General features: G+C 40.6%; 1 long non-coding RNA gene across 6 annotated transcripts in view; it reads left to right on the top strand.

Moving 5' to 3' along the window:
- Positions 1–20,592, top strand: part of LOC122423145 — a 58,800-nt gene extending 38,208 nt beyond the window's left edge. For 4 of the 6 annotated variants that reach the window (XR_006264098.1, XR_006264097.1, XR_006264095.1 and 1 more), the window contains 2 exons: positions 10,550–10,727; positions 11,066–17,347. This is a non-coding gene — a long non-coding RNA (uncharacterized LOC122423145). Of the gene's footprint in view, positions 1–10,549; positions 10,728–11,065; positions 17,348–19,904 lie in introns of those variants that run through there. The other 2 variants (XR_006264100.1, XR_006264099.1) reach the window with 2 other exon arrangements.
- The last annotated feature ends 1,296 nt before the right edge of the window (positions 20,593–21,888 follow it).

The raw sequence follows: 21,888 nt of genomic DNA, 5'->3' as shown, positions 1-21,888 counted from the left end.
CACTGAATTATTGTTTAGTCGGTAGGTAGCTCAGATGGTAAAGAGTCTGCTTGCAATTCAGGAGACCGAGTTCACTACCTGGGTTGAGAAGATCCCCTGGAAAAGGGAAAGGCTACCACTCCAGTTTTCTTGCCTGGAGAATTCCATGGACAGAGGAGCCTGGTGGGCTACAGTCCACGGGCTCACAAAGAGTCAGGCTTGACTGAGTGACTAATACACTTATAAATTATTGTTATATATATATATGTGTGTGTGTGTATATATATATATATATATATTTCAGATTATTTTCCATTATAGGTTATTACAAGATATTGAGTTTAATTCCCCGTGCTGTACAGTTAATCTTTGTTGCTTGTCTATTTTTGTGTATTAGTTTGCACCTGTTAATCCCATACTCCTAGGAGTGTCCCTCCCTCCCGCTCCCCTTTGGTAATCACAAATTTGCTTTCTATGTCTACAAGTCTGCTTTTGTTTTGTATATAGATTCATTTGTATTATTCTTTAGATTTCACATGTAAGTCATATAATATTTGTCAGAGTATGGGTTTCTTTTACTCAAGTGTAACAATGGTATTAGAGCCAGCATTTGGATCCAGAGATCCTGGCTCCAGAGCTTTTCCACTTAACTAAAGTGTCCCTAAAAATGAGATTATATTGATAAATTATGGTCCATCTATAAAATAAAATACTTTTCTGCCATTAAAAATTATGTATATAGCTATGAAAAGATAATCCAGAAAATCTTATAGATGGTGAAGAAACAATATAAAATGTAAACATGTTATGATACTTTTGTGGGGAAAAAGTATGGTCACATACATAGAAAAAAGTATAAAAATGATATTCAAAAATGTTAATATTATACTATGGCAATGATGACATTTGGGGTGATTTTGTTTTCATTCTCTTTCTTTAGCTGTATTTTCTGTGTTTCACATAATAACATGAATTGCTTAATTATTAGAGAGCACAAAATACAATAAAAAGTTATATTTTAAAACATACAGTTTGTGCTTCCCCAGACTGCATGCATGCACGCTAAGTCACTTCAGTTATGCCTGACTCTGTGCAACCCCATGGACAGCAGCCCACCAGGCTCCTCTGTCCACGGGATTCTCTAGGCAAGAAAACTGGAGTGGGTTGCCATTTCCTTCTCCACCTTCCCCAGATTGCTAGAGACCATATGAACCTTGTAGAAAATGTCAAATGAGAGACATAACAGCATATGGTAAAGTGGAAACACTTCCTATACACACAGGAAAACTACATGTCCCAGATTCCCTTGCAGCTAGACTGTAGTCACATGACTGAGTTTTAGCCAATGGAAAGTGAGTAGAAATCATATATGCTATTTGCACACCTAGCCCATAAAAATATTCCATGTGGTTCCATAGTCCTTTCTTCTCCTGTTAGGATCTCAGAAGCCATATGTTCCAGAAGGCATACCTAAAAATGGTGGGAAACTGTCCCAGTTTGCATTATTATTGAGTGAACAGGGTGGCCAACATCCTGGTTGGCCTGAACTTCAAGGAGTTATGAGTGCAAAGATTTTTATTTCTGAAAACTGATAGCTTTTGGGAAACCTGGGAGAAGTTGGTCACTTAAATGGGCAAGAAATAAGCCTGTATTCTGATGAGCCTCAGAGATCTTTTGGTTAACCTGGAATAGCAGCAGGCTAACCAAACTGCTATAAATGAAAAATCCCATACTTCAAAGGTCAAACATCCAGCCTAATGCTTAGCACTCTATGTGCCCTTTTGAGTTTTTGATAGTTCCCTTTAACTTTCAGAACAGTTGTTTTCTGACCCATAAAAATGAGATGACAATAAAACCTACTCTATGGTGTCACTGTGGGAATTAAATAAAATACACTTCTTAAATTGTGAAAATTCTTTGTAGCTATCAACCACTGTGCAAATGTGAGCTTTATAATTAATAGGATAGTTCAATGGATAATAACAGAGTTCAGAAATTCCATAATGTGGCAATCACAATGCTCAGGACACAGTACAGAATCCTTCAAAAGACAAAACAGCTTGACCTGAAAAAAAGGCTTCAGTCACTCATTTATTTCACAATATCTATTGGCTTCTCCTATATGCCAAGCATGCTGGATCCCAGGAATGTAATTATGGACGCAAATGTGTTCACTCATCAAACAGATATTTTGGGGGACTCCTACTGCATGTCAGATACTCTACTGGACTGCTATACAGGCACACCTTGATTTACAGCGTTTTGAAGAGAGTGTGTTTTTTTAGTAAATGAAAGGTTTGTAGCAAACCTGTGTTGAGCAAGTCTGTCGGCACCATTTTTCCAACTGCCTTTGCTCACTTCCTGTCTTCATGTCACATTTTGGTAATTCTCACAATATTCAAGCTTTTTCATTCATATTATATTTGTCACGGTGATCTGCCATCAGCGACTTTTGGTGTTACTGTTGCAAAATGATTATGACTTGGTAAAGGCTCAAGTGATGATTAGCATTTTTTAGCCATAAAGGGTTTTTAATTAAGGTATGGAAACGTTTTCTTCAGACATAATTCTATCGCACACTTAATAGGCTACAGTGTAGTGTAAACATAATTTTTATGTGCACTAGGAAACCAAAAACTTTGTGGGACTCACTTTATTGTGATGTTCTGGAACCAAACCCACAGTATCTCTGAGGTCTGCCTGTATAGTGATTAAACATGAGATCAAGGTTCCCAGGTGGCTCAGCGGTAAAGAATCTGCCTGCCAATTCAAGAGTCTAGGGTTTGATCCCTGGGTCGGGAAGAACCTCTGGAGAAGGAAATGACAACCCACTCCAGTTTTCTTGCCTGGGAAATCCCATGGACAGAGTAACCTGGCAGGCTATAGTCCATGGGGTCTCAAAAGAGTCGGACATGACTTAGCAACTAAACAGCAACAAAGAACAACAGCAAGCATCTTAGCCTCATGAAGCTTTTGTTTTTCCAGGAAAGGCAGCTCTTGAAAAAGTCATTACAGAATTAATTCATTAATACACATGGGGATGCATGTTCTAAAACAGTCGAGAAGAGAGAATGATCTAGCAGGCTGTTCTGCCAGAATCCCCGGGAAGCCTTAAGACTTGTTCCATCTTGTCAGAGCTTGAATGTAGACAATTGCGCTGAACACATCCTGGCCTTTCACTCCTCAGTCATCATCCAAAGGCCCTGAAGCTTTTACATTTGGGCCTTTCACACATTCCTTTGTATTAAGATTTTTTTTTTTTTTCTTAAAGAGGAAAAGCAAGGAGGCAGGAAACACACACACCCCACACCGTTCTTTTTTCTTCCAGTGATTACATAACTGCAAGAAAGCCTTCCAAGACTGGCCGCGTAACTCTACCAAACCTATAAACGTCTTGAAGTTTAGTTGGCAAAGAGGTCTATGCCAACAGTACATAAAACCCTTCGTGGCTGGGTGTTCCAGGCATCTAAATTCATATAAAAATGTCTGGGCCCTTAAAACCTACTTAACAGAAGCTGTTAGCTTAGACATCAGCTCTCCCAAACACTTACAGATTGCAAATCTTCATTGGAAAAGTAGGGTCATCGTGGGGAGGGGAAATGGGGAATTATGTGGAGAGGGATCCAGGGGGCAGGGGTGGGAAAAGAAGAGGTGTAAACTCCAGTCGTGAGGATTGCTTGGGGGAGAGAGGGATTATTTCAAGGAAATTGCACCGGAAAATGTAACCTCGAGTAGGCGGCTGATGGTAAAATCAGTTTTTAGTGTGGGCAATAGGCTAGACTCGGGAGGTAGAAAGAGTGTAAAAAATGAACTCTGAGTCAGAGACTGCCAGTCCCATGCCAGGCATCTTGGGTGGTAGAACAGGGGCATAAGGTATAAAAATTGGAGGAGACTCAGAGAAGAAGTTTGGTGAAAGGAGAGAAGTATAAGGAAACTATTCTCTGGTTGCTGGAAACCTGTGTACTTCAGCTGCCCCCTGCCCCTCCCTTGCTATCAACCTCATTACATTCTAAGGATTTGGAAAAGCCACTATGGGAACAGGACGAAGGCGTATTCTACCAGAAGCAAAAAATGATGCCACATCATTTGCCTCTTTCCTCAACTTAAGTGGTGTTGATGGGACCATCTGATGGAAGGGAGAGAAAGCTACCAATTTGCTCAGAGACCCTCTGGCTTTCTCACAACAGGAACAGAAAGTAGAAGTGAGACTGACAATCAAAGATAAAACCAGAGAGAACTTACAAGATTAAAGAAAGGGTACATTAGAGTTCCATATGGAAGCTGGGTAGCCACTGTGTATTGACCAAGAGCCTCTGTGTAGTTTCAGATTTCCAAATCCACTGCACGCTACCCGGACCTACCTGCTGAAATGTATAAACATCATGAGTTAGTGCTTCTGGCCACATTCAGAATGTTGGAGCCTGGACCTTCAGTCCCTCCCTCTGGGGTTTAGGCCAGACTAACAAACACGAGGCTTTCCAAATTGGGTAGAGGGTAGAAAGGACTGTGAACTAGATCCCAGGGCTGCCCAGAGGGGCTCCTGTCTAACTGGGAGGACAGTAATGAACACACCAAAATACTAGAAGAAAGGGTTCTTCTTTTCCCTCCAAACTGAATCAGACCTCAGTAAATATTTATGCTCAGTATAGAAGGAACAGTTAACAAGTTTTTTTTTTCTTTTTAGATAGCCTAGTCAGCAAGATGAAAAATAACTAATAATAACAGCAAGAATAACTAGTTAACAAGAAAGCACAGGATGATATTTACACTGTCGATGTTCAGTTGTTAAGTCGTGTCCAGCTCTTTCACAACCTCATGGACTGTAGCCCACCAAGTTCCTCTGTCCATGGGATTTCCCAAGCGAGAATCCTAGAGTGGGTTGCCATTTCCTTCTCCAGGGGATCTTCCAGGGGATCTCCAGGGGATTGAACCTGCGTCTCCTGCATTGGCAGGCAAATTCTTTACCACTGAGCCACCTGGGAAGCCCTATTTACAGCATACTGCAATTTACATTTTAAAAAAGAGGAAAGAAGGAATTCCATGGTGGTCCAGTGGTTACGACTCCGCACTCCCACTGCCAAGGGCTTGGGTTCTATCAGGGAATTAAAATCCCACAAGCCTTGTGGTGTGGCATAATAATAATAAAATTTGAAAAATAAAAAGGAGGAAAGAGGTGTATTTACATACTTTCTTGTATGTGCATGAACTATTTCTAGAAGGATGAATAAGAAATCAATATAACTAATTGGGTTAGAGCAGAGGGGAACCAGGTGCATGGGGGAGGGGGTCGTCAGGGAGGAAAGACTTTTCACTCTATTTCCCTTTTTACCCTGTGTGTGTGTGTGTTTAGCCACAGGAATGATTTTCCTCTTTAAAACTAGTTTTTAAAATAAGTGTTAATATTTACTAAGACTTAAAGATGAAGAGTACAAAGATCACTGCCCATAAATATCTGATAGGCCAGCAGGGAGGTGGCAGGTGTATGGTTAGCTGTGAAGCATGGCTAAAGCATGAAGTGTGGAGGTGCTATAGAGTAGAATGGTCAGCAGTAGTTGACAGAGGCAGTTCAAGTCCAACTAGGATTCAAAGCCTGATTCATTCACTTAGCTTGATGTGCAAGCTTAAATTAGTTGCTAAGCTTCTCTGAACCTCTGTTTTCTTGCTTACAAAATGAGAATAATAATGATAAACAAGAATGGGAAGGAGAAGGAGAAGAAAGAGGAGATGGGAGAGAAAATGATGCTGATGATGTTGGAGAAAAGGAAGAGAAAGGGGAGGGGGAAGGAGAGGAAGAGAAAGAGGAGAAGAGGAAAAAGAAGAGAAAGAAGAAGGGAAAGAGGAGGGAGAGGAGGAGAAAGAAGGAGAAGAACAGGGAGGAGGAAGAAGAAATGATTTCAGTGGGTTGTTGTGGGTATTAAATGACATAATGTTTGTGAAGTTCCCCGCACAGGTTTTGGCACAAGTCATCAAATCACCCAAGGCAATGATTAATAAGAGTAAGAGTAATTATGGTGGAGTTATGAAGAGAGACTCAAAGAGTGATTAATTCTAGTGTGGAGGATTGGGGAAAGCTTCATGAGAATTAGGCCTTTGAGCCAGTTTTTAGTAAACAGAAAGATGGACTGGATTTCAGGATCTGCAAGAGAGTCAACACACAGAACAGCCCAGGCAAAGACCTGGAGCCTAGTTGGTGCAGTTGAATCCTCTCTGTTGGTGGTGGTCCAGAGAGTGAAGCCTCTGATTCAGGTGAGTGGAGTGGCATGGGAAGTGAGATTTAAATTGCAAATGCCAGATCATGGGGCATGTTGGCAGTTAGGATAATGTTTTCTTGCCTTTCTGTCTCTCTGTCATAATACCTGGTCATCTTCTTGTCAAATCAAATCCATCCACACTTTAGAGGAAGGTTTCATGTGAGCAAGATAAACGTAAACTCATTCACAATGTAGAAAGCATATATGGTGCTTCTTTTAAAGACAACAATCATGTGATCTTTCTTGTTTTTGCCTTTATTAATAACACATGAGATAATCAAATATCTTAATTGCTTATGCTGCCATTGATCCACTTTTCTGCTACTTCTATGAAACACATCCTTATGAATCAGTGGTAATATTAATTCATTTGAGTTCTGTTTGGTTTGGTTTGGTTTTTGTCATGAGGGTAGAGATATCTTTGTGGCTAGGATTTGCCTTAAGACATTGGGTTGCAATAAAAATTGGATGTGGACCACATTACATTGGGGCAGCATTTTATTATGGGTGCTCACTGCTCTAGAAGTAAATTAAGTTACTTCTTAGCTAACTTGTATGTATTATACAAGAAATACTTATTAAGCATTTTAGGGATACAATCCTAAAGCATGAATTTCTGGCTCTCCTTTCACTCTTCTAGATTAGGTTGACCAAAGGACATCCTGAGATTCTATTCTTTTTTTTTAATGTTACCATTTGCAGTTACTGTGTACACACACAGTGTTAAGTTGCTTTAGTCATGTCCTCTCTGCAGCCCTATGGACCGTAGCCCAGCAGGTTCTTTTGTCCATGGGATTCACCAGGCAAGAACACTGGAATGGGTGTCGAACCTGCATCTCTTAAGTTGCCTGCATTGGCACTTTACCACTAACACCACCTGGGAAGCCCAATATCTCTTAATCCATAATGTGTTGATAACTTTGTGATAACTAAGAACTATACAGTAAGAAGTTGAATGAATTTGTACAGGACTCCGAATGTCAGAGCTAATAACTGATTTCACTGTATAGGCTCATCACAACAGTCTCGTTTTCCCAGTGTCTCATTTTATGTTTGATATATAGTAACCTTTGAATGCTATAAATTTAGTCTGAGAAAAATACTGATTTATCTACTTTCTATATTGATGTAACTTGTAAGATTTGTTTGTTAATATTTTGAAGGATTTTTTTCCCTCCTAGATAATGACAGTAATGATGATGGTGAATATATATAAATATATATATCACACATAAATATATATGCATATGCATTCCCAGATAGCTCAAATGGTAAAGAATCTGCCTGCAATGCCAGAAACCTGAGTTCAGTCCCTAGGTTGGGAAGATCCCCTGGAGAAGGGCATGGCAACCCAATCCAGTATTCTTGTTTTGAGAATCCCATAGACAGAGCCTGGTGGGCTACAGTCCATGGGGTCGCAAAGAGTCAGACACGACTGAGTGACTTTCACTTTCCTATATGTATTTCTCTCTCTGTCTATTTTCTCTACCTATTCTTTCTTTCTTCCTGTCTATCTATCCATCCGTCCATCTATCTCAAAGCAACCCACCAGCATGGACAGGATAGATTTCCATAAAGGCACAGATCTAAATCCTTCATAACACTTCTTTGCAAAGCTGAGACCATCCACATTCTGCTGGCCTCTGGCTTCCCATGCTCAAGGAGTCTCCCTACATCTTTTTGTTCTGGTCCTATAGTTATGGACTTCCTGATGGCTCAGAAGGTAAAGAATCCACCTGCAATGCAGGAGACACAGGTTCCATCCCTGGGTTGGGAAGATCCCCTGGAGGAAGGAATGGCAAACCCTGCAGTATTCTTGCCTGGAGAATCCCATGGACAGAGGAGCCTGGTGGGCTTCAGTCCATGGGGTCGCAAAGAGTCAGAGCATGCACTCTCCCCGGCTTCCGGGGACTTGGCTGTTTTGCCACACAAACATTTGGTGTTCGCCTTTAGCTGGAAGGGGGAACTTTCTCTTGCCAGGTTGAGAACTTGAAGGGATTCATCTGACTTTGTTTCTTTGGTGTTTACAGACAGTTAATTCTTGGCAAAACGTAGTTCCTTATTCCTCGGGAGAGTATTGTTAAGTGTGTGTGTGTACACATACATTTAGCATATATTTTACAAAGTCCTTTTGGACATCAAATGACTCCTGCAAAACAATATGTTGATGAGTTAAGTGTAAATGAAACAAAACCATGTGGCTTGAATTTTCTTCAAAATACCCTAGGGTTTAAAATGAGGGGGAAAGGTACTGGAAGGAAAAAAAATACATTTTGGGTCTTGCTGAACCTAAATCATTTGAAAAATAGTTTAAGATGTTTGCTAAATCCAAAACGCAGCTCTGCTCCCACCATATGGCAATGTCAAAGTGGCTCTTCAGATGAGTTTAAGCCTAATTTTAATTTCTTGCACATGTGGTAAAAACATCTTTGAGGGCTCTCTTAAGCCACTGTTCAAGGGAATACTTGGAGCTTGGGGTTTTTCTGTGCATTCATTTGCATAACAATAGCCTCCGGCCCAGCTTCCTGGCTGTCTTCTGGTTGCACAGGACTTCTGCTCTATTTTACCTGTTTCTGGGGACCTGGCATTCCTCTAGAATCATCTTTCTTATCATGCTAAAGGTTTAGAGGGCTGGCCCCCAATTCCCACCCATTCTTACTGGTTTCCATTGGGAGGTTTCCTTTTGCTTGAGAGTACATATGTGGGCATTTGGAATATTATTCTCAGGTCGTCCCAGAATTTCCTCTGAATCCGTTCCCAAGTAATCTCTGAAGGATGCTCCTTATTTGAACAGATTGGGCAAATCCCCAGGAACTGGGGTCATTAGGTATAGCTTCCAGTGATTCAAAATATCTCATGATCCTTTGGGGCATCTCTCCAGCTGTATGGTGGTGGTGGTTTAGTCACCAAGTCATGTCTGATTCTTTTGCGACCCCATGGACTGTAGCCTGCCAGGCTCCTCTGTCTATGGGATTTCCCAGGCAAGAATACTGGAGGGGGTTACCATTTCCTTCTCCAGGGGATCTTCCTGACCCAGGGATTGAACCTGAGTCTCCTGCATTGGCAGGTGGGCTCTTTACTGCTGTGCCACCTGGGAAGGCCCTCCAGCTGTATAGATCCAACCAAGTGGTCCAGAATGAAGCTGAGAAAGGCTTGCAACAGTGGTCTCCAATGATAGTAATGTTACCAATTAAGTAGAGTGTCGGAAATTTGTGGGGGCATTCTTTAACTGTCTCAGTGATTGTGGGGTACACTACTGGCATTTAATGGGCAAGGGTCAGGGATTTGAGATGTTCTGCAATAAACAGAACCCTATAAAAGATTACCCTGTATCTCACAGAACTTTCAAATCCACCACTAGACATTTTCATAGGTGAAAACACGTGCATAATTATCTGAGCCCAGAACCTAACTCTGTTTTATAAATATAATCGCATATCTTTTTTTTCCTCCATTTCGATGTATCATGCATTTTCCAAACTTGCCACTACCATGTAATCCAAGGAAAATCTGAACTTGGCTGCGTTCAGGACAAGATGGAAATGCCATTAATAGGATTTGAGTTGCCTGCACCACACACTCAGCAATCAGCAACAGTAGCTGCTGCATTCACGGCAATTCTACATCCGGGATTATTTGTCATTCATCCTCGGTGTCCTATTTCTCATTTATACTGCAGCTATGTCTGTGCATGTATGAATTATGTGTGTAGGTAGGTTATGTTATCTCTAAATTATATACGTAGTTTTTATAATCTATCATTTTCATCCCAGCCTAGTAAAGGGAGGTTACAGAATGTTCATTACAAAGGGTGCCATTAATTTTGATCTGATAGGAAATCTCCCGGATGAGGGCCCATACTGCCAGATAATGAAGCTCTTGGCACCCAGGGTTGATAACCCCAGGTCCCCATTCGTGGCCGACACTAGCTTACTGTACAATCTTGATCAAGTCTCGCGAAGTCCCTGAGCCTCAGTTTTCTCACCTCAGCCTTGAGAACGTCATCACTGGATCATGAACTTACCTTCCTCAAATACAGTGAGTGATAAAAGACTATAGGTCTGCCTATTCAACTTAGAAAAAACATTCTTCACTGTATTTCATAGTGAAATTATGCGCTCTATCATTTTTTCATAAAACATGCAACAATTTGAGACAATGTTTAATTTTTTTATATGACCTTTTTACTTTTATTTTTTTAAAAAACTTTTTATTTCAAATTGAAGTATAGTCAGTTAACCATGTTGTGGTAGCTTCAGATGGACAGCAAAGGGGCTCAGTCATACATATACAATGTTTTGTTTTACCTCTTTGTACAGGGATATCACCATGATGAATGTCTCTGGATTTTGAGAGTACATGTGTAATGATTCGTGACTACTAAGACTCAGCTGAGTAATGATGAAGAAGGGAGAGGTAGAAACTGGAAAAATACACCAACTATTTCTTGTCAGAAAAGGTGGACCCACTGCCCGGTTCCTGCCAATGTTACTAAATGTACGTGGTTTTCTGTCCCTAGATCTTTGTCTCATCTAAGATTCAACCATCAAAAGCAAATAATAGTTGATTTTTTCCAAAGGTCTTTAGAAAAAATTTCAAGATTTCATTTGATGACACATCCAGGTGATTTCTCTTCCTCTAACATCCAAAAGAACGGTTTCATTGATACTACATCTGTCCCTTCCCTTCTTCGCACGTTTTTTTTTTTTTTAAAGAGAACTAGTTGGTAACAGTGAAATGTGAAAACAGTGATTTGTAACATGCAGTCACATTGACTAATGGGAACATGAGAATGCCTGTTTTGCATTTAGATTTCTGATATCATCTCGTTATAGTGTCTGGAATATCCTTTTTGGTCAAGGCACTGCCAGAAGTCGTGCTGGGAAATGGTGAGAAATCTTGAAACTGCCAGATGCTTCGCTGCTGGGTGAGCCAAAGCGGCCCCGGGAAGGAAGACGCCAGGGTATGAGGCCAAGTTGGTGTCCCAGCCTGGGTATCAGGGACAAGCCTGCCTCTTTCCCAACAGATGTGTGCCTGGGGCAGGTCTCTTCACTTCTTAGCTGTAAAATGACAACTATGAGCTAACCTATTTCAAAACATCAAAACATCTACCATTGCCTAATTCCTAAAATCCCCCTCCAAACCCAACTGATCCAAAGGAGAATTTCAGATAATGTTGTATAATGATAGGTCCACCACAGGACTAATTGAACACATAGGTATTAGATGTCTATCATTTTGATCCACTCACTATCCATTCTCCTTTCTTTGCATAACAAGACCCAGCATTTTTTCTCTTATCATCTCTCTCTCTCTCTTTTTAAATATCTATTTATTTGTCTGCTCCCGGCCTTCCTTGTGGCATGCAGAATCTTTAGTTGCAGCATGTGGGATCTAATTCCCTGATTAGGGATTGAACCTGGGTCCCCTGCAGTGGGAGTGCAGAGTCTTAGCCACTGGACAACCAGGGTAGTCCCTATCACCCCTCTCCTGTTGTATGGTAAATGTGGGCTGACTACCACCACTGTATTCTCCAGAAGGGGCATGACCTAGTCCCAGCCAATCAAAGCATGCCCTCCTCTTGGTTAGTGATAGGCTCAGGAATGGACATGTGACTCAAATTAGACCAGTGAGAGTCATTCCTGGGAGGAGTGCTGGAAGAATGAGCAAAGTCTCTTTCTTGGTCCAGCCTGAATTGATAAATTGGAAAGATAGAAACCTGGAGCTTATATGCAGCCATCTGTCTCACAGTGAAGACAGTCTATTTCAGAATGAAGCCAGCTAGCAGGAAGTAGAGCTGAGAGGGAGACAAATAGATTCAGCCAACATGGCTTATTCCTATGGATGCAATCATGGCTGGAACTAATAGGTTTCTTAGTTTATATGAGAAAATGTTCCTTAAAAAATTTGCACATGACCCTGAATAGGATTTTTTTTTTTTTTTGGCAACCAAAGGAGTTCTGAATAGAGTGGCCAAATAATAAGGATATGAGCACAAATGCCTGTGGATTTCCTCAGCTACACCTTTAGTAAGGAAAAGATTTCAGGCTGTAGGGGACCTTGATTCTTGCCTCAGTTTTGCAGTACTGATGATGTGGCTGAGCAAATAGTTTGCCCAGTCTGTGCTTCAGGTCCTTTTTCCATCAACTAGTAAAACTTGGATAAGGTGGTGAAAGGCTCGGGGTGATACCATGATCATTTGGTTACAAGAAGTAGAAACCGTTGAAATTAACTGAAGAGAAAAGAGAAGGATCTAGGAAGCCCTCAAATTGCACATAGTAATATAATTGGGACTCACAAAGGCCTGATTTCCATTATCCTTTCCTCTGGGTACTCAGGACATCTCCAATCACAACTCTTACTTTCTTTTCTCTCTTTGTAGAGGGCTATTCTTTGCTGTTAACAGTCTCCCCCAGTGTGGCAGTCCTAGTCTTAGCTTTCAAGTTTCAGCAGAGCCAAGTCAGTTATCTCTGAGTCCCCAATTCCAAATTCCTAGGACAGAGAAGTTAGACTGACTCAACCTGGGCTGGGTGTCCAATATATAATCACCTTGCCAGCATATGCCAATATATGATATGGCATTCCCTTCTGGAACTGTGGAGGGCAACTCCTCCAAGGGAAGCGTAGGTAAGAAAGAGCCTTGAATAATAAATCATGCATGTTGTTGTTGGTGGTGGTTTAGTTGATAAGTCATGTCGAACTCTTGCAACCCCATGGACTGTAGGCTGCCAGGCTCCTCTGTCCATGGGATAGTTGATGCTTAAGACACACAGTTATTTATCCTCACTCTCCCCCCAACCTTCTCCTCCTCCTCCTCCTTCTCCTCTTTCTCTCTCTCTCCCTGTCCCTTTCCCGTTCTCTATCTTCATCATCTTAATGTTAGTATCAGTGGTATACAAGTTAGTTTTACCATAATCATGATTCCCTAAAAAGTTCTTCCTCAATTTTGAATGTGAAGCAAGGAAAAAATAACTTACTTTCTAAACATGAATGCTAGAAAAGATCCCCTTTAATGCCTAGTTTCATCTTTTAATTTAATATAATGATATCTGACCCACTTCCCTTGCAGAGCAGTTGGAAGACAGTAATGGATTTGAAAGAGTTTTGACAATGTAAGCATTGTCATTACTGAGAACATCCCCCTTTGTTCCCCACCCCCCAAAGTTACTAATGACAACATAGTATTCTGTTTTTCTAGTACCCAGAAAAAATAAGTACCATTATAAGGCTAAATAATTTCTCAAAAGAAACATTGCAGAACCTCCTCCCCTTTCTTTTTCAACAAGAGGTTTTTCTCCAGTACATTTTAGTAGGTCGTGGTATAATAGACCCCAATAAGGGTCCTAAAACTTCCCTCTTGTCCCTTTGAAATGGCCTAATCTGCAAAACTCCAAACAGAGACCTGCTCCTTATTACACTATTATTTAATCAGGATTCTGTCCAGACTCGGCCCTTCCAGACAGCAGCGGCGTCCAGTGCAGTGGGTGATGGGAGGCTGGCCTCAGAATAAACACCCTGGGATTCCTGGGATTTGGAGGCAGTCTCCACTGCCCTTGCACTCCCATGGTCGACAGATCTGGGGTGCCGGGCAGCTTTATTACAGCCTGGCACAGCCAAGGCAGCCACTCAGCCTGTCAACAGCCAGCAGCCAAGCCAAGAGCCTTCCATCAGGGCCTGACACCTATCCAAGTCCTCCAGTGGTTGCGATGGGCACTTCCCCAGTGAGAACGAGGCCTGGACAATGACGCTTTTGTGCTGGTGGTGACCTGGGTGCTGCCCATTCTGGATCTGAGCAGCCAGAGCCCAGGAGATGGGTAAACCTGTTGATGTTCAGGATCCCCGTGCCAAGGGCTTTTCTGTGGAGGAAGTTCAAAGTCAAACAGACTGGGCTCAGATGTTGTGTGATCTTGGAGCTGCACTTAACCAGCCATTGTATTTCTCTGGAAAATGGACATCATACCCACTTGGGGTTTTCTCTGGCTTATGTACAATAGTGTATTAAAGCACCTAGTCCAAGGGGAAGGGATAGTTAGGGAGTTTGGGATGGACGTGTACACACTGCTATATTTAAAGTGGATAACCAACAAGGACCTACTGTATAGCACAGGGAACTCTACTCAATGTTATGAGGCAGCCTGGACAGGAGAGGGGATTGAGGGAGAATGGATAGTTGTATAGGAATGGCTGAGTCCCTTCACTGTTCTCCTGAAACTATCACAACATTTTTTACCAGCTATACCCTAATACGAAATAAAAAGTTTTAAAAATAAAGAACAGATGAATGAATGAACACAACAGCAACAAAAAGCACCTAATGATAACCTGGGACATATCACCACTTCCAAAATCATCAGCTGTCATTCTCATGAGTGAACCTGAGGTTTTAGGCAGAGATGCAGGTCCACACTCATTTCTCTGTTTTATCACACTCTATGGTAGTCAGAATTTTGAGCTGCACACAGCAAATGTACATCTGACAAATTTATGTTTTAGCCAAAATTTGACTTTTTGCTTTTTTAAAAAAATTTAGAAGTATAACATACACACAGAAAATATGCATACATGATCAATTTAACAATGAAATCAAATACGCATATGACCATCACCCAGGGCAAGGAAAAAAACTATTGCTAGCACCCAGAAGCCTCCAATGTCACGTCCTGATTATAACTACCTACAGTCTATCTAGAATTGACCATGAATCTATCTTTTATGATATTTTTCTCTTGCTTTTCTTCACAGTTTTGCCACCTATATATGCATCATTGAACAACGTAGTTTACTATGCTTGCTTTTAAAATTCATAAAATGAATCATAGGTTATGCATTTTTTTTTTTTTTGGTAGGGTGGTGAGGTTTGGAAGATTTGCTGGTGCATTTGCATGTAGCTACAATTTATTCATTTTCATTGCTATAGCATATTCCACTAATCTTAACTTGTATTTGACAGAGTTGTTATCAAGCAGCCTGCTAGCTCCTAAGTGGTAGAATGTCTCCAACAATGATCACTATTGAATGAATCCTCCCTGTCTCTATGGGTTGGTCATCTCCTCCAAAGGTGGGGTGTTTTTTCCTCCCCTTCAACCTCTATTGGCCTTTTTGACTTAGCTTGATGGATAGAACAGAAAAAATGGAGTCCTGGGGCTTCTGAGTCCAGGCAGCTTCTACCTTTCTGAAGTCCAGTGATCTCAAGCTCACCACGCTGTGAGAAAGCCTGAGGACCTCAAAAGAAAGGCCATGTGGGGAGAGAGCATGATGGCTACGTAGACCCCAGCTATTCTACCCATTCCTGCCAAAGCCCCAGTTGTTCAAGTTTTCACATCTGTCTTAGACATTCCAGCCGCAGCAGACTGGAGCAGACATGGAGCAGAAGAACTGCACAGCTGAGCCCAGCCCAGATGGCAGAGCTGTCAGCAAAAATAAACTGTCCTTTTAAAGCTCCTCCATTTTGGAGTGGTTTGTAACACAACAATAGATAACTAAGAGCAACTGTTCCTGTTCTGAACTCAACTGGGCAGAATTTTTTTCCTCTCTCCCTCAGACTTAACAGTCCATGTCTTTGCAAGTCTTACATCTTTGCACATTTCAAGTGACATTATTTATATCTTCATACATTTTTAAATACATTTGGCTTTGCCTCATTTTTCATCATCCTCTTTGATTCTCCTTTTAGACGTACACTCGTGTTTGGAAAAACAATACTATGTTTGTGTTTAGGTCCATAGATGACATTATGAAAGAAAAATAAAGGAAAAGGTATAAAAACTATCACTAAATGCAAAGATTTAAGGTTATGTTTTATGAGTGTGTCTTGTTTCCAACAGATGAGTCATATAGACGTGCACCAGAATTGCCATGTAGAACTATTCTCAGGAAAAATAAAAACATTAATTTATTTGAGTAAGCAGATACTGGTTTCACTTCAAAAAAAAAAAAAAAAAGGAGGTACCATCCTATTATACTGGCAGTAGAGGGTGGAAAAATAAAGCACTGGGTCTTTGCTGCTAGAACTCTGTGATCTGAAATGGTTAACAGCTTTCCTCCTAGTTTACTGCCTTGGGGTGTGGGGTGATCAGAAATAGCAACAGGCTTTTCTACATTTGCACAAATGTAATTGCTTCTAATGCTACTTAAGTTTGAAGAAGCCTTAGCATTTTCATTCCACTGGAGCTTTCAGGTTCTTTTCTCCTTTCAAAGGCTGCAGGTATTGAATGTTTTATAATAGAATGAATGTAGTGGGTAGGATGGGGGAAGATGCTAGGAAAACTAACACTTAAAACATAAAAATATTACAACATGATGGATTTGTTCCTGATGCAACAAGGATTTGGAAGTTGAAGGTTTCTGCAAGGAGACAGCAGAGTTGGGTTGAAACAAACAGAACTGGGTTTGAATCTGGTTCGACCCACCTACTTACTAACAGTTGACCTTGGGCAAATAATCTACATTTTCTGAATATCAGTTTTCTCATCTGTAAAATGAAGCTAAGGACAAACCTTATAGGACTGAAGAGTCAAAGAGAGATAATCTACCTGAGGGACTTTGTCCAATGTCTGGCATGAATCTTATCCCTGATGAATGCTAACTCTCTACCATATAGATAATTTATGGGAGGTGGTTTTGGAAATGTTGGCAATTCATCTAGAGGATAGTGGATTAAGGGAGCCATTTCATGAAAGCAACCAGAAAGATCCAGAGAATTCCTGTAAATCATCCTCCCCTCGAAGAAGATATGTTTCATGTCTGCTGCATCAGTGACACTGCCCGGGGCCTTGGGTATAACCGGATTTTATTGAGCAATCCTGGAAAAGGATTCTGTTCTTTTTGTGGTTCATTTTGACTCCTACCAACTGGAATTAGAGACCTAAGGGGAGGGAGTGAGGTCTTAAGAAACTTAAATGAGAGAAATTCAGTAATAAGCCATTTGTTTGGACAGTGGATGAACTAACAGAGATACCATGTCTAGATTTTCTCAATAGTGATGAAAAATCCCCAAAATCTAACTAAGCAAAAGGTGCAGCTAACATTGCTTTATTTTAAGACTTTGGATTTTATTTTCTTTCAAACTTTAAACTTTTCTTTTTTTTTTTTTGATATTGCAGTATAGCCAGTTAACAATGTTGTGGTAGTTTCAGGTCAACAACAAAGGGATTCAGCCATACATATACATGTATCCATTCTCCCCCCAAACCCCACTCCCATCCAGGCTGGTACATAACATTGAGTAGAGTTCTATGTGCTATACAACAGGTCCTTGTTGGTTATCCATTTTGAATATGGCACTGTGTACTTGACCTTCCCAACATTGTTATTCTCACACTGAAGATGCAAAAGGAAGGAGAAGGGTTGTTTTTTAGTTACTTTATTACTATTATTATCATTAGGCCACACAGTGCAGCATGTGGGATCTTACTTCCCTGACCAGAGATCAAACCTATGCCCCCTGCATTGTCAGCACGGAGTCTGAGCCACTGGATCACCAGGGAAGTCCCAGGAAGAGTTTTTAAAGATTGACAACATTGACTTTGTCCTGACTAAGATGTTTTATATTTCATATCTCATTTAATCCTCATAAGAGTTTATTTCCCCACCTTTCAGATTCAGAGCTGAGGCTGAGAGAAGTGAGGTTTATTAGACAAGATCACTCATCTACAAAAATTTCAGAGCCAAGATTTAAATCCAGCTCTAACTCTGAAACCCATGGTTTTAATCAGAGTATTCTCTTGCCTCACTGAAGGAAATGAGCTGTATCTTACTTATAGATCTGAGACAAAGTGGAAAGGGGGTAGAGAGAAATGGAAACCTACTGTCTGAGAGTTTATGCTGTGATTAGAATGTGTTGGTTAACGCTATACCAAAAGGCAGCGTTCCACTGGGAGATTAATAGAGTTTCTTGACAGGACACTGACAGAGGAAGACTGAATTGGTATAAGGAAGGGAACCTAAGAAAAAGGTCAAGGAGGATCAAGACAAGAAAACAAGTAACAGGTTAGGAGGCTTAGAGCTTAACAGCAAACCCTGGCTTGTTACTCAAGGAAAGTTGTTCAGGATTAAGACTGTGGGGACTTCACCCTGATTTTGTACATTGTGAGGAAAAATATGACCATAAAAAGGGCTTATGCAGGACCAATGAGAAAGCAGGCGGTGGCTTCTGATGACTCTAAACATCAAATTTGCCCTATTGAATTTTATAACCCTGTTTTGAGATAGGAACCCAGCAAAGAGGTAAATGTAAGCTAGGATTACCCCAATAGGGAATCAGAGATTTGATTGTATGTGTCAGATACAAATGGATTCATTAGTAGACATTTATGCCACCTGAATTCTTCTCTCCTTGATTTTGCCAGCTTTCTCATCCTCCCTTTTATATTTTTTGGGCAGTACCTTCAGGTAAAAGTAAGTAAATACATATGAGAAGATCAAAGTCAATCACTTTTCTGCACAGAATTTTTCAAAGTAAAGATAAAGATAAACAAATTGAAAGAATTCATCACCAGCAACCCTGTCTGCAAGAAATGGTAAAGGAAGTTCTTTAGACAGAAAATTAGATCAACACAAAAGAATTAAGCATGCCAGACATGGTAAATATATGGGTAAATACAAACGACTTTAAAAATATATATTTCTTAATTTCTTTAGGAGACAATTGATTACAGCAAAACATACTAATAAGTTGTAAAGTAATATGTTGTGGGGCTTATAAACTTTATATAAGTAAAATAAATAATACCAATAGTGTAAAGGACAGCAGAGATAAATTCAAGTGTATTGTATAAAATGAGTGGTATAAAATTAATTCAGGTTATATGGTGATAAGTAAAATATTAATTCAGATTACACTGTGTTAGGGAAGCATATTATAATCTTCAACGCATGTGCTAAAAATACAATAGAAGAAATTAAAATGCTGTGCTAAAAATATTCAGTTAGTACAAAAGAATATAGGAAAAAAGGGGATAAAGAGCTAGGATAAATAGAAAAAAAAAAAAGAACCAAGATCGTAGACAAATCCAGCTATGAATATTTGTATTGAAGATAAATGAATTAAATGCTCTGATTATAAGACAGAGAACATTTGATTGGCTGAAAAATCAAGAACCAACTATATTGTGTTATAAGGGATATACCATAAATGTAGTCACAGATAGATTAAAAAGGTGGAAAAGATATACCATGCATGTACCATAAAAAAGATAGGGTGGCTATATTAATATCAGGTGAGGTAGAATTCAAGACATGGGGAGTACCTAGTAAAGAAAAGTGTTAGTCGCTCAGTCATGTCCTACTCTTTGTGATCCCATTACCTATAGCCCACCAGGCTTCTCTGTCCATGGGATTCTCCAGGCAAGAATACTGGAGTGGGTTGCCATGCCATTCTCCAGGGGATCTTCCTAACCCCGGGAGCAAACCAGGTCTCCTGCATTGCAGGCAGATACTTTACCATCTGAGCCACCTGGAGCTGATGATAAAAGAATCAAAAATGTCAGTTCATCAAGACAGCATAAAAATCCAAAATGCCTATTGTGGTACAGTCCCTAAAGATGGACACTATCAATTCCTTCTTTCCTTATATGTGAATACCACTCCACAAGTCAAGAGGTGGAGTCTGTGTCTCTTTCCCTTGAGTTTGAGCCCTGTGACGTACTTTGACCAAGTGTCTCTTCTTGGTTCCAGTTCTCGCAGAGCAGCCCTTGCCACGTACTGAGTTCCTGCCAGCCAGCACTGACTCTTTCAGTTGTGCCTCCAGCCTCGGGATGCTAGCATCTCATTCTGTTGCTGGTCGGTCGCTTTGCCATGGACGGTTTGGCTTCTGCACTCTTCTGTTACCTCGGTAATTCATTCTCTGTATTAAATTCTCTCCATGCTAAAGATCTAGAACGGTTTTTATTTTCCTGGCAGGACCCTGACTGAAACAAGGAGCTGATGAAGCATGTTATATCTCCTGGCCAGATGGGTAAGTGGGGTTCAGCGCTGTTCTTAGCAATCCTACTCTGGCAGGCTGGACACACACCTCTTTGGCATCCCTAAGCACTCATGGTCCAGCAAAATGTCGGCCAACTTTGATCTGCCATTAAAAAATGACTTTTACAAATGGAAAGCCTTTTCCATCTCTGCGACTTAAACAGAACAATCAATGTTTAAATAATAAATGTCCTCATTTTGGGAAGTCTGCCCTCCTCTGGCATTCTCCTGGGTTCGTCTGGGTCAAAGTCAGCTGCTGTGGGTCTCTACCTTTTCACTTCCCCAAGCTTTAGGGTTAGTGTAGGAGCTACAGCATTATTCACAGTGTCTATGATGTAGAAACAACCTATGTCTGCCAGCAGATAAATGGATAAAGAAAAGAAAAGAAAAAATATTTTATATAGTATCTATGTTACATTACAGAGTGTATACACATGTATATTGTTTATATACATATGTATATAAATGTGCTGGAATGTGACATGTTGCTAATTATTATATATAACATATTATTATATATAATTAATATAATTATGTGTAATGAAATATTCAGCCATAAAAAGAAGGACATTTGGTACAACATGGATGAAACTTAAGGGTATTATGCTAAGTGAAATAAATCAGACAGAGAAAGACAGATACTGAAGATGGCATTTATACCTGGAATTTAAAAAATCCTGACTCTTAGAAAAAGGGAATAGATTGGTGGTTGCCAGGGACAGGGGGATAAGGCAGGGAATGGGTAAAGGTTGTCAAAAGATAAAAACTTACAGTTACTAAATGAATAAGTTCTGAGGAATCTAACATACAACCTGGTAACTGTGAAAGTTGCTAGGAGAGGAGCAAGAGTAATCCTTCCCAGGAATGACGCCCATTGGTCTAATTAGAGTCACATGCTCATTCCTGAGCCAATCACTAACCAGGAGGAGGGAATACTTTGATTGGCTGGGACTAGGTCGTGCGCCTACTCTGGAGCACACTGGTGGTATCAGCCCACATTTACCCCACGGCAGGAGAGGAGTCGTAGGGACTAGCCTGGTTGTCCAGTGGCTAAGACTGTGCTCCCAGTGCAGAGCAGAAGGGCTTCCCTGGTGGCTCAGTGGTAAAGTATCTGCCTGCTACTTTAGGAGATTCGGATTTGATCCCCGAGTCACGAAGATCCCCTGGAGAAGGAAATGACAACCCACTCTGGTATTCTTGCCTGGGAAATCCCATGGACAGAGAAGCCTGCAGGCTACAGCCCATGAGGTCGCAAAAATGTTGGACACAACTGAGCGACTCAACAAGAGAGTAGATCTTAAAAGGTCTCATTTTTTTTTAAAAAAGCGTTTTAACAGACTCACAGACTTAAAGAATGAACTTATGGTTTCTGGGGGAAGGATGGTAGGAAGGGATAGTTAGGGAGTTTGGGATCGACTTATACACCCTGCTATGTTAAAAAAGTAAAATGACTAACCAACAAGGTCCTACTGTATAGCACAGGGAACTTGGCTTAGTGTTATATGGCAGCCTGGATGCGAGGGGAGTTTGGGGGAGAATGGATACCTGTGTATGCATAGCTGAGTCCCTTTGCTATCCACCTGAAACTATCACAACACTGTTAATCAGCTATACTCTACAAAGTAACAAGTTAAAAAAAGATTTTAAAAAAGCATTTTAACTATTTGAGATAATGGATGTGTTAACTAATATTGTG

The sequence above is a fragment of the Cervus canadensis genome, chromosome 1, assembly GCF_019320065.1.
Source record: "Cervus canadensis isolate Bull #8, Minnesota chromosome 1, ASM1932006v1, whole genome shotgun sequence".
Lineage (NCBI taxonomy): Eukaryota > Metazoa > Chordata > Mammalia > Artiodactyla > Cervidae > Cervus > Cervus canadensis.
Note: the sequence above shows the minus strand (reverse complement) of the source record. Positions and strands in the feature narration are given on the sequence as shown.